The following is a 13,863-nucleotide window of genomic DNA, read 5'->3' as shown; positions in this document are numbered from 1 at the left end:
CTGATCTTTGCTGGGGTTCTTATGATGTGCCTGTTTTTATCCTGTATCTTGTAAGTGCAATATAGCACAGTGTGTTTCAATAAATTTTGTTATACTGCTTTGAATCTGGGTTGCGCTTGTGTTTTCTTCTATTAGATTAGGTGTAATTGTTTTTATTTTGGATAATTTTGTTTGTTATTTTTCGTAATTTAGTGTTTGTTATTTTTTATAATTTAGCGATGTTATTTTTTGTAATTTAGTATTTTTTATTTTTTGTAATTTTAGAATTATTTTTTTTAGTAGTGTTAGTTTTTTTTAATGTGTAATTTAGTTATTTTAATTTTAGTATAATAGTTATGTTAGGTTAATTGTTAGTTTAAACTTAGTTTTTTTTAATTTCACAGGTAAGTTTTTATTTATTTTAAGACAGGGATATTGTAATTTGAATTTAAAGTAAGGGGGTTGTTAGGTTTAGGGGTTAATAGTTTAATTTAGTTTTTTGTGATGTAGGGGGCTAGCGGTTTAGGGGTTAATAGGTTTATTTAGTGGTGGTGATGTGGGAGGCCAGAGGTTATAGGGGTTAATAGCTTTATTATAGTGGCGGCGATGTCGGGGAGCAGGGGAATAGGGGTTAATTATTTTATTATAGTGGCGGCAATGTCTGGGAGCGGCGGAATAGGGGCTAATAACCTTTATTAGCGGCAGCTAATAAACTTGGGGTTTATGTCAGGGTGTTAGGTTTAAACGTAATTTTTTTCCCCATAGACATCAATGGGGTTGCGTTACGGAGCTTTTCATTCCGCGCTTCAGGTTAGTTTTTTTTCTAACACTCTCTCCCCATTGATGTCTATGGGGAAAGCGTGCACAAGCACGTATTCTCAGCCCTTGGATATTGTGCGGTATGGAGCTCATCGCCACCATATCGCACGCACAAGGAGTCTTTTTAGAAACTTGTAATATCATCACTATGGAGGGTGAAATAACGCAACTTTTGTTGCGTTCGTTTCACACACCCTCTATAGCGCAAAACTTTATGTTATTGTTTTTATCTCTCCTGTGCCTGCATCTATCTTCAAAGTCAATCCATGTTTTAACCCCTTTTTGGAGCTCTGCATCTTCATACTGGGTGCCACCATCTTGGAACCTATATTTGTTATTTAACTTTTAAACTGTGAAAAAAGCTGCAAAAACACTTCTGCCCTAAATTATGTGAGCTAAACTGAATTGAAAGGTACAGCTTTCAAAAATTCGGTAGCATCACAGATCTGTGAAAGTGTCCTGCTTCTGTCACATGATGCCGCAATACATGAGCTACAAGACGGCAGCAGCCAGTATAAAATACAGAGCTTTAGCAGCTAGATTCTGTAATGAGTTACATTTAGAGAACGGCCTTAAACCCTTTATGCTGGCATCCCAATGTATACACTTGCTACAAAAATGAAATCACCCAACTGCCCCCAGTCCGATTCTTGATTGCGTAAAAAGGGGGAGGCTGCAGGACGCCATATAAGGTTGGACGTTCTATTGTGTCCTAACAGCGTTAAAGCCCAGTGCTTTTAGAACGGCATGGAACGCCTATAAGAGTCTAGTGCTGCAGGTGCAGGAGGAAATCATCCTACTGTAGTTGTACCCAGCAGTTTAATGTCCCTTTAACTGTATAGCAATCGGTTTCTCATATGAGAGATACAAAGGTATTAATTTAGCTTTGGTGTTGCCATTATTTTTATTAGAACTATGTTTCAACTTCATAAAAGCATTAATTAAATCATTTTAAAATTGTTTTGTTTTTTTACTGGTTAATTATACAATCAAATTGAATTTATTATTTAAATGAGCTGTTCACAAACTTCCATTTCTAGGTAGAATATACTTTCCCAATCATTTATAAAGTTTAAAAATATGTTTTAATAATTGCAATCAAGAATAGAAATATAAAATATCTCTGTTTTTTTTTTTTTTTTTTTAAATATATCTTTAAGTATCACAAATTAATACTCACTATTTAAAGTAATGTTGGAGGTGACGTAAAACAAGACTTTTATGCAACCAGAATTTACTAATTGTTGTTGCAAGATCTCTATCTATACCCTTCAGTCTAAGAAGATAGTTGTTGAATATTAGCACTGGGTTTTTCTATAATCAAGATTAAAAGTAATGGAGAGAGCTGACATCCTTGTCAAGTACAGTATATTTTGAACGGGTACAAGGTACAGATTCTAAGCCCAGAGATTACATTTTCAGATGATTGGTGTATATGGCCTTTGGTGCAACCATCACTGAGATTTTAAAACCAAATTTCCACAACACAACTAAATACTCCCAGACCTTGTTAAATTATTTTAAACAGCCAATGGGGACTTAAAGGTGCCCATCATGCTATAATTTTCAATCTAAATACTCCTCACTGACCTTGTTAAATTCTTTTTCAACACAAAATAACATGATTAATAAGGACCATCCCTTGTTCCTAACAGAACAGCACAAATCATCTATAATTGTCAAGTGATATGAGAACATTAAATTAAGAAATAAGCACAGTGTTCTCACAACATTGTCCTCCTCTCCTGTCAGTTAGTCTGCATTCACCTTCATCATGTTTAACCCCTTAATGACAAGTGACGTACCAGGTACGTCCTGCAAAAACTTGCAGTTAGTGACAATGGACGTACCTGGTACGTCACTTGTCTAAGAGAGTGCTGGAAGCGATCGCAATTGCTTCCAGCAGCTCTCAGGGTATTGCAGTGATGCCTCGATATTGAGGCATCCTGCAATACCCTTTAGAAACATCCGATGCAGAGAGAGCCACTCTGTGGCCCTCTCTGCACCGGTAGCGATGCGGCCGGTTCGTTGGTGGGTGGGAGCGCAACAGGGAGGCGGGTGGGCGGCCCATCGCTACCCGGCATCCGGCTCCTGTTAGTGCAATGTGCACGCCGGGTGCCGGGAGCGTGCGGGGGCGCGCATGCGCGTGCGCGCGCATGCGCGCGATTACCTACCCACACTGACACCAATGAGTGGGAAGAGGGGGGGGAAAGTAATAATATAATAATAAATATATGAGGATCTGGGAGGGGGAGGGGGTTGGGGTATTGTGGGGGGCTGCTACACTACAGAAAAAATTAAAATGGAAATAAAAAATAATAAAAAAACCACTTTTTTGGGGGGCAAATTGGGTACTGGCAGACAGCTGCCAGTACCCAAGATGGCGGCAATTAGGTAGGGGAGAGGGTTAGAGAGCTGGGGGGGGGGATCATGGAGGTTGGGGCTAAGGCAGGAGTCCATCACAGCTAAAACATTTTATTTTTTTTTATTAAAAAAAAGAAAAACTCCTTTTATTTAGTACTGGCAGACTTTCTGCCAGTACTTAAGATGGCGGGGACAATTGTGGGGTGGGGGAGGGAAGAGAACTGTTTGGGAGGGATCAGGGGGTGGGATGTGTCAGGTGGGAGGCTGATCTCTACCCTAAAGCTAAAATTAACCCTGCAAGCTCCCTACAAGCTACCTAATTTAACCCCTTAACTGCTGGGCATAATTTACGTGTGGTGCGCAGCAGCATTTAGCGGCCTTCTACTTACCAAAAAGCAACCCCAAAGCCATATAAGTCTGCTATTTCTGAACAAAGGGGATCCCAAAGAAGCATTTACAACCATTTGTGCCTTAATTGCAGAAGCTGTTAAATAATTTCAGTGGGAAACCTAAAGTTTGTGACAAAATTTGTGAAAAAGTGAACTTTTTTTTTTATTTGATGACATTTGGCGGTGAAATGGTGGCATGAAATATACCAAAATGGGCCTAGATCAATACTTTGGGTTGTCTTCTAAAAAAAAATATATACATGTCAAGGGATATTCAGGTATTCCTGACAGATATCAGGGTTCCAATGTAACTAGCGCTAATTTTGAAAAAAAGTTGTTTGGAAATAGCAAAGTGCTACTTGTATTTATGGCCCTATAACTTGCAAAAAAAGTAAAGAACATGTAAACATTGGGTATTTCTAAACTCAGGACAAAATTTAAAAACTATTTAGCATAGGTGTTTTTTGGTGATTGTAGATGTGTAACAGATTTTGGGGGTCAAAGTTAGAAAAAGTGTGTTTTTTTCAATTTTTTCCTCATATTTTATATTTTTTTTATAGGAAATTATAAGATATGATGAAAATAATGGTATCCTTAGAAAGTCCATTTAATGGCGAGAAAAACGGTATATAATATGTGTGGGTACAGTAAATGAGTAAGAGGGAAATTACAGCTAAACACAAACACTGCAGAAATGTAAAAATAGCCATTGTCATTAAGGGTAAGAAAATTGAAAAATGGTCCGGTCATTAAGGGGATAAGGGCATATGTAGACCGGAAAAAGTTTTCTCTTTTCAGGGATCTTTTTTGTGCTTATGAAGGTCTTGTTTTAATTCAAATGGGTAAGCTGTGTTTTATATTTGTTGTAGGAAGGCATAAGTAGCTTTATTTTGTAAGTCTGCATCATTAAAGGGACAGTCTAAACCTTAGTCATCTTAAAGTCTTTCTTTAAGCTGCAAAAATCCTCCTGTACCCTTTTTATATTATGCATCAGTAACAGTAAAAAAGTTATTTTTAAAATGACTATTGTTTCTGATTACTTTGAAATGACTGCCAAGCTCTTCCCACTGATGACATCATGATCTGGGCTGCATCTATGCTCTCTGCTGAATAGCATTGACAGTCTGTTGAATCCAATTAGTGAGTCTTTTGTAACTAGTGAATCCTTTAATGCAGCCCAGATCGTGATGTCATCAGTGGGCGGAGTTTGGCAGCCATTTTAAAGTGACCAGAAACAATAGTCATTTTAAAATAACTTTTTTAAGTTTACTGCTGCATGATATAGAAAATATACAGGAGGATATATACAAATATCCAATCAATCAATATCTATCAAAACAAAATTTTTATTCATCCAAAAAACAAGCTCAATAAATAGTACATTTGTTTCTCTATGTTTTTTTTATATAAATGTTTAAAGGAATCTGACAAAACGTTGCTTACAAACAACTGTGGCATTAATCAGGTTACACCCACACTTATTTCAGAATTTAAGTGTTTTTCTCAATGCCTTTGTAATGTGGATGCAGAAAAGAAAAGCAATTTGATTGATTTGCTTGACATCATTAAATGATAGTGCAGCCATTTATGTCTTGAATCTCAGTTACAAACAAACAACAAAAAATCTTAACAGAGTCTGATAAACCATTTTTACAGTAAATGAATCCGTGATAAAAAAATTAAAATATTTTTAATCTTTTCTCCAAGATCCTAAAAATAAATTTGAATTTGCCTTATAAGGATGATTTCATTTATATAGATAAATTCTAATTTCTTTATAATTTAATGGTAGATATTTTTGGTCTCTCAATGATTATGGACCAGATTTACGAGTGGTGAGCAAAACTGCACTTTCGCTAGCGCGATATTTGCGCTACACTCGTAATACCAGCGCACAAGAGCACACTTCCATAAGCTCCAATGGAAGCCTCGTTCTCATGCCAATAGTGCAGCGAAGGAGATAAATTGTGAAGCGATGGGCAGCAAAGTTTAACTATATATGAATATATACGTATATATTTATTTGTTTATATGTGTATATACACATATTAACACAAATATATAAGTATATAAGTATATACATCTATATTTACAGTGAACACCCAGTTCCCATAGACCGCAATGCAAAAGCACTTTTCAGTGCCAGTGCATGTAAAGTCAACTAAATAGCTAATCATCAAAGTGTTTAATCGCAAAAATAAAGGTTACTTTAATTCATCATATTTTTGTAATCTCTTTCTAAAAGTAAATATAACGATTTTTACTTCTTATTCTTGCCGCCGGTTCCTCCGCCTGCCATTTTGGTCCCACATTTCTGTATTGATTGACACTTCGCTTTCTTAACGCGCTTTAACAGCGCATGCGTGAACTACACGATGACGTAGCTTACTCAATGCTCGTCGGCGATTCGCGCATGCGCAATACTGATATGTAATGTCCGATATAATAGACAATCTTTACAAATAAGGGCGATATCGGATTGATGCTTATTTCAATCAATAAACAAAGCTGCTCCTTGCTCGTAAAGTATTCAATGAATGCAAACATTCATTGAATACTTTGTTTATAATATACTTACGGAGTGTAAACGCATGCGCAATGGGAAACTAGGTGCCGAGGTTTATAGCGTTAGTTTTTGCTATATGCATGCGCGCTTTGTCGGCAAAATTTTAAACGCATGCACAGATGCCAGCACTGATCGTGAACGAGCATGAAACAGACGTCAGCGAGTGGGCGTCAAATATTGTAATGATGCAGAAGAGAAATCGGATGAAATACAGGAAGAAGACGGTTGGGAGGAGTTAAAGGCTTATAACGGAGCTAAGTTGAAATTAAAATTAAAAGATAATTATTCTTTATATTTAACTTTTATTATTGCGGTTTGCATATATCTAATATTGTGAGCAAGTAGGTTTAACTTAATACCCAAAAATTTACATTCACTTTAATGTTACACATTTCTGCGCTATGGGCAGAATTATGTAACATTAACCTAAGGAAGGAATGTAAGGTAAGTACGGGTTTGGGGGGTTAAATCTTTGAAACTCCTTAGTGCAGAATTGTGTAACATTTAATTTTAACATTGACTAGCTCTTTAATTCCTTTATTTCTATAGCACATTCATGTATTTTGTTATGTAAACTAGCAAGTAAAATCCTTTTATTTAAGGTCTCTAAAAGCACTACATTTTCAATGTTATTTTGGATTGAGCTTGAGCTCACCATAATATGAGTGCAGTGACTGTGCTGATAGCGTTCTTTGTGCTATCAATTAAAAGTATAGGGTGCACTAAAAAGTTTTGGATATGTTACAATGCTTTGGTTAACATATTTAACCCACCTGGGTGCTAAGCTGTTATAAGGTTTTTTTTATTTTTTTTAAAAATATATTCTTTTAACTTTTTTTTTCCCGAGACTTATGCTGTTGAAAAGGTTAGATGATTACAATTCCAACAGTGGGTCTTGGGGGTCTGTAGCTGCTTAGATACCTGAGATACAGGCTTTTAAGCAGCATGACCCCTGCTCCAATACTTAACATTGTTAATTTTAAATAAAGTTGTGCGGTGACATCATCACATCTTTGCGTGTGACATCACCACGCATAATGTAAAGCTCCGGCAATGCCTGTCACTATGCAGGCCTGATAGTCAGGGTAGGAGCGGGTGGGAGCCCCCAGATCTCCCTCAAGGCGGGAGAGTGCTAGCGACGGCTCAGAGCCGTTGTTAGCACTCAAGGGGTTAACCATACACTTATAATACCATATTAATAGGGATGGGCAAATGTGTTTATAGTCAAATTAAAATGTTAGAATGAATGTTATTGTAGAAATTTGATTTAAGAACGAATATTTTATAATCTAATGCTATTTACAGTTTTCAAATGTCACTTTCAAATTCAAATGTTCATAATTAGATTAAATGTCCATATTCGAAATTTTGAATGTAACATTTGATTTAACAAATACTATTCAGAAGTTCAATAGTTCATGCGGTAGGGAATTTAGTAAATTGATACATAATAGATACAAATATATAAATCCTAATGTTTCTATTTCGAATATTGTATAATTTGAATATTACATTTAAAGAAAGCATTAGAAATACTATTAAAAATATATAAATTTGAAAAAAAATGTAATTCCTATATTGCATAATTAGAATCGAATTATTAGAAAAAATTTGAATCAAATATTACATTTAAAGAAAGCGTTAGATACTATTAAATTAAACGAATGTATCACAATCCTAGTAAAAAATAACTTGTTCTACTAGTTACTAGCAAAGATAGTCTTGAATACATAGATAACCTTTAAGCAATGAATGTATGCAGGTAAGGAAATTAGGTTTTATGGTAATAAAAACTCAGAAACAGACCTGTAATTTATATAGACAAGTTTTACTTATGAAAAATAAAGCCCAACAACGAATAAGAACTTCAGAAGTAAAACAAGGCAGTCAAAGAGAATGGAACTGAAATAAATACAAAAATAGGAGACAAACAATTTGAATTGAGAGAATAAAGTCCCAGCAAAGGTACAGGTATATGCAGGACCAACTGAAGGAGAATAAGTCCAGGGTAGCAGCAAAAATAAAAAAATAAAATAATGTCCACAAAGCTTACAGTTAGATGAAACAGGAAATTGAACTTTAAACAGGCAGGATATTCAAAATAAGCAGGATGGCAAGGGATTACCTTAGAGAGAGTGAGGAAGCAAACACTGAAGGCAGATCAATCCGCTGGAGAAGAAAGTAGATCTGGCCGTTTTGTAATGAAAAGGCAAACAGCAAATAAACTTTAAATGTACTCACTGAGAAAGTAATTTCCAATAGGACTTTAGGCAGATAGAACTATGCATGCATGGAAATGGAATAAACTTCAATAGAATGGGTTCTCCAGAAAAACTGCAGAGGAAAAAAGATACAGTTTAAATACAGGCAGTAAGGTTCTCTGAGTAGAGTCACAGGCAAAGCTAGGTAGCAGTAATGACATCCAAGCACTTCCTGTATGGAGGAGGTGCTATTTATTAGGAAAAGTGCAGCCAGGTAAGGAGAAAGATTTAAAAGAACAGCAGAAATGTGACATGACCCCCTTCTCAAGGACGCCCTCCTGGGCGGGCAGCAGGTTTAGTGGGATGAGCTTGATGAAAAGCTCTAAGCATGTGCGGAGCATAAAGGTGGGTGGCAGGAATCCAGGAGTCCTCAGAGGAGTCATACCCCTTCCAACTCACAAGGTATTGAAGTTGACATCTGCGGATCCTGGAATCGAGAATACGTCTGACAACATACTGAAGCTCACCATCTGGGTCAGGAGGAGGTAAGGTCCGATGTGGGTAAGGGTTGGGTACGAAAGGTTTGAGTAGAGAAATGTGAAAGGTAGGATGTATCCGGAGAGAAAGAGGTAATTTCAATGTGACGGCATTCTTATTGACTATTTGAGAAACAACATTGAGTCCTATGAACATCTTACTCAGTTTCCTGGAGGGAGTTTGGAGTTTCAATGTCTTAGTTGACAACCACACTTTATCACCAATTTGGTAAAACGGAGGAGATAACCTGTGATTTTTATAATATAATCTTTGTCTTTTTTGTGCATTAGCAATGTTAACTTGAATAATCTGCATGGTGTCCTGGATCTTTGATAAGGTCTGTCCTACAGCATAGTTATGAGATGAACGGTTGGTGAGAGTGTGGAATACAGGATGAAAACCATAATTAGCAAAGAATGGAGTGTATTTGGTTGTTGAACTGTAGTTATTATTGAAGGCAAATTATGCCAGAGGTAATAGAGAGTACCAATTGTCCTGAAGATGGGTCATGAAACATCTTAGGTACTGTTCTAACCATTGATTAGTTCTTTCTGTTAATCCGTTAGTCTGTGGATGGTATGCACTACTAAAACTATTTAATATGGATAAAGCTTTGCATAATTCTCTCCAAAATTTAGAAGTGAATTGTACCCTTCTGTCAGATATGATGTTGGATGGTAAACCGTGTAATTTAACAATATTATGAATGAAAGCTTCAGCAGTATTTGATGCTGAAGGGAGACATGTCAGGGGAATGAAGTGGGCCATTTTTGTGAGCTGGTCAACCACTAAAAAAATAGTGGTGTAGCTTTGTGTAGGTGGAAGGTCAATGGTGAAATCCATTGATACTGAGGCTCAAGGACGAGAAGGAATTGGTAGAGAGCATAATAGGCCATATGGTGGAGTTCGACTTGGTTTGGATGTGGAACATACTTGGCAAGAGGTGATGTATTTCTGAATATCCTCAATCATTTTCGGCCACCAGAAATCACATTGTAGGAGTTCATGGGTTCTTTGTATACCTGGATGACCAGATAATGGTGTATCATGAATTTGTTTAAGTACCTCCACTCTCAAGGTTGGTGGAATGTATAGTCTCTGATCCTTGTAAAATAGGCCATCACTGGCTTTTAGGAGGTGAGAAGGTAGTAGAGTAAGATCAGTACTAAGGCTGTCTTTAACTTTAGAAGTGAAATCTTTAACAACCCCAATGAACCAATCCTGTGGGATAATAGAAGTGGGAGTTGTAGGTAATGGAGCAGTGTGCATACTTGATAGAGAGTCAGACTTACCGTTTAATGTACCAGGTCTGTAAGTGATATGAAAATTAAATCTTTCAAAGAAGAGACTCCAACAAACCTGTCTTGAGGAGAGTTTCTTGCTGGATTTGAGAATTTCTAAATTCCTGTGTTCAGTGTATATGATAACAGGTTGAATAGTTCCTTCTAGGAGATGTCTCCATATTTCAAAGGTGACTTTTATGGCTAATAATTCTTTTTCACCAATCAGATAATGGGTCTCGGCGTCAGATAGAGTTTGCGAATGGTGAGCAACAGGATGAATAACACCGGTATCCAGATGTAAGGCTGGACCTTTAAGGAACTCAATTTACAGATATTAAAGGAGGTACTTTATTAGTAGTCAGCTTTGTAAATAAACAGGAGTATTATGCAATATCTCTTTAAGGAAACCACAACAGTATATAAAGAAAAATAGGTTTGTTCCACCACAGAATTCAATTACCCAATATAATAAGGTAATCACAGATTTAGTGGTGAGTATATTATAGAATGATTTTGAATTAAATAACCCAATAGAACTTATCTGGTTATAGAGAAACTGGACAATCAAGAGTTAATACAAGTATGTTATAATAGAGAAAAGAATCAAGGTTGAATAACTAGTTCAGGTTAACTATTCCCTGTTATATATATTAGAATTTGTACAGGATAACTGATTAATCTTGATGGGGTTTTGCAGTGTAAAGTTAATGAAGCTCTTACAGTTCAAGTACCTTAATTCAGTGAACTGGGAGTTAGGAATCCATTCTGGTCTGAAAGTGAGAGAGATCAGCTTGAGCTGCTGCAGATCACCAAACCGGAAGTAACTGCAATGATGTGGTAGAGGCTTCTGGGAAATGTAGTCCAGACTGAAAACAAAAGGATTAGAAGGTAAACAGCTTTTAACAACTTGTAGATGTTTTACCTTTGAAAATGAGCAGTAAATGCCAGGTATTTGAACTACACTTTGTAGTATTGGAATGAGTGTCAAAATTAGTTGAGTCCGGTTTAAATTATCCAGCTGTAGTAGTGAAATGTCCGTGGTAGAGATGAGATCCTTCTCATGTGTTAGGAAGTGTGGCTTGGTTCTCAGGTGTTCACAGTGGGAACAGTTAGAATAACTAAGCAATGCTGCGTAGTTGCTTAGGCAATTTAAAGGGGGAGTAACCAATAAGATTTGTAGGCAGTTAAAGAAACAGGATCCCTTACATTACCCCCCCCCCCCCCCTCAAGGGACGAGGTCTATCCGGGTGCCGGCGATGGAAGATAGAAATCAGCCGGGGGGCATTGATATTTGCAGCCGGTTCCCAAGAGTCATCATCCGATGAAAAATTCTTCCAGCGAACCAGGTACTGTAAGGACCCATGACGTAATCGTGAATCTAGAATGCTTTGAACCTCAAACTCATTGGGATCAGGTAGAATTGAGGGAGGTGGAAGGAGAACATCTTTTACTGTTTGTGCCGTATAAGGCTTTAAAAGAGAAACGTGAAACGTAGGGTGGATTCGAAGGCTAGCCGGGAGGTCAAGAGTGAAAGCATTCTGATTTACAACCTTACTGATACGGAAAGGTCCAAGGAAGAGACTTGCCAATTTTTTGCTTGGAATTTGTAGCTTCAAGTTCTTTGTTGACAGCCAAACTTTATCTCCAATGGAGTAGAGTGGAGGTTCCCTCCTATGTAGATCATAATGTTTCTTTTGTACAGATTGTGCTTGTTCTCATGGAGGAAGTTAAAGTTGTCAATTAGAGAATTGTGTAGATCATCAACGAGGGGAAAATTGAGATCATCAGTAGAATCCAATAGGAAATTCGGATGATACCCATAATTGGCATAGAATGGAGAGACCTTTGTAGAAGCATTGACAGAATTGTTATATGCGAATTCTGCCATAGATAAGAAGTCTAACCAGTCGTTTTGATGATAGGAACAGAAACAGCGTATGTATTGCTCTAACCACTGGTTAACTCGCTCTGCCTGGCCATTAGTTTGTGGGTGGAATGAGGTGGTGAATCTATGGTCAATCTGAGTAAGTTCACACAATTTTGACCAAAATTGAGAGGTAAATTGGGTTTCTTGGTCTGTTGTGAGGATGGATGGAATACCATGAAGTTTAACTATGTTATTAAGGAATAATTTGGCTGTTTCAGATGAGGTAGGAAGCTTGTGAAACGGTAGAAAATGAGCCATCTTTGTGAAAATGTCCACAATAATGAATATAGTGGTCTGATTCTTAGATGGAGGTAAATCTACGATGAAATCCATCGATAAGTGTTGCCACGGTTTTGTGGGTATTGGTAAGGACATGAGTAGACCATATGGGGGTTTTCTTTCGGGTTTGGAAACGCAACATGTCATACAAGTTTGGATATATTGATGTACAGTATCTCTCATCTTCGGCCACCAAAAAGTCCTTTTGAGTAGTTCTAAGGTACGTTGGGTACCAGGGTGTCCTGAAAGGGGTGAATCGTGGTACATCTGTAGAAGTGTTGATCTCAATGTAGTAGGTATGTACATTTTTCCATCATGATAATAAATTCCTGAACTCATCTTGAGATCAGGATGAACTTGAGTTGTGTCTTCTCTGGTATGTTTTTTTTATCTCAGAAAGTAATGTATTGGTGAGGCTAATGAATCTGTCTTTGGGTATGATATCTGATGGTATATCAAGTCTGTCAGGTTTTTCTGGCAATCTGGAGAGAGCATCAGCCTTCCCATTTTTGTTAGCGGGTCTGTAGATAATATTAAAGGAAAAACGAGAAAAATAAAGGCTCCAACGAACTTGTCTAGAGGATAGTGTTTTGTTGTTTTGTAGGAATTGTAAATTCTTATGATCAGTGTAAATTTTATTTGGATAAGTTGTGCCTTCTAAAAGATGTCTCCAGTATTCTAATGATTGTTTGATCGCTAAAAGTTCTTTCTCTCCGATTGGATGGTTTCTTTCAGCTGGTGACATTACTTTTGAAAAAAATGAGATAGGATGAATGGGACTGTTAGGACTTTCTTGTTGAGACAAAACAGCTCCAATCGCAAAATCTGAGGAATCGACCTCTAATATGTAGCAGTGGGAAGGGTTTGGATATTTCAATATAGGAGCGGTAGTGAAGAGAGTTTTTAGCTTACAAAAAGCGGTTTCTACCTCTGTTGTCCAATGGAAAGGAATTGAAACACTGGTTAATCTTGTTAATGGTCTTGCAATCTTGGAGAAGTATTTTATGAATTTTCTGTAATAATTCGAAAAACCAAGGAATCTTTGAAGGTCTTTTCTGGTTTTTGGTGTCTCCCATGTGGAAACTGCTTCAACTTTTTCTTTTTGCATTTCAATACCGGTAGGTGATATCTCGTAACCAAGGAAAGTTACTCTGTCAGTGTGAAATAGACATTTTTCTGGTTTGGCGTAGAGTTTATGCTTGCGCAACCTCAGGAGAACCTCTTTTACATGTCTGATGTGATCATCATAAGACTGGGAATAAATTAAAATGTCATCAAGATAAATAACAACGGTAGTGTCCAGTAAGTCATGGAATACTTCATTTATAAAGTGCTGAAATGTGGCAGGTGCATTGCAGAATCCAAAAGGCATAACCAGGTACTCGTATAACCCGTACCTGGTTCTAAATGCAGTGAGCCACTCATGGCCCTCTTTGATTCTGATGAGGTTATACGCACCGTGTAAGTCCAATTTGGTGTAAATTTTGGCTTCGGATAACCTCTCGATGAGCTCCGGTAT

At 37.1% G+C, this 13,863-nt stretch overlaps 1 protein-coding gene across 1 annotated transcript in view; it reads left to right on the top strand.

Moving 5' to 3' along the window:
* The window catches only part of PLCXD3 (phosphatidylinositol specific phospholipase C X domain containing 3), a 270,514-nt gene that overhangs the window by 103,896 nt on the left and 152,755 nt on the right, over positions 1-13,863 (top strand). The window lies entirely within an intron of this gene.

Source organism: Bombina bombina, chromosome 2, assembly GCF_027579735.1.
Source record: "Bombina bombina isolate aBomBom1 chromosome 2, aBomBom1.pri, whole genome shotgun sequence".
NCBI lineage: Eukaryota > Metazoa > Chordata > Amphibia > Anura > Bombinatoridae > Bombina > Bombina bombina.
Note: the sequence above shows the minus strand (reverse complement) of the source record. Positions and strands in the feature narration are given on the sequence as shown.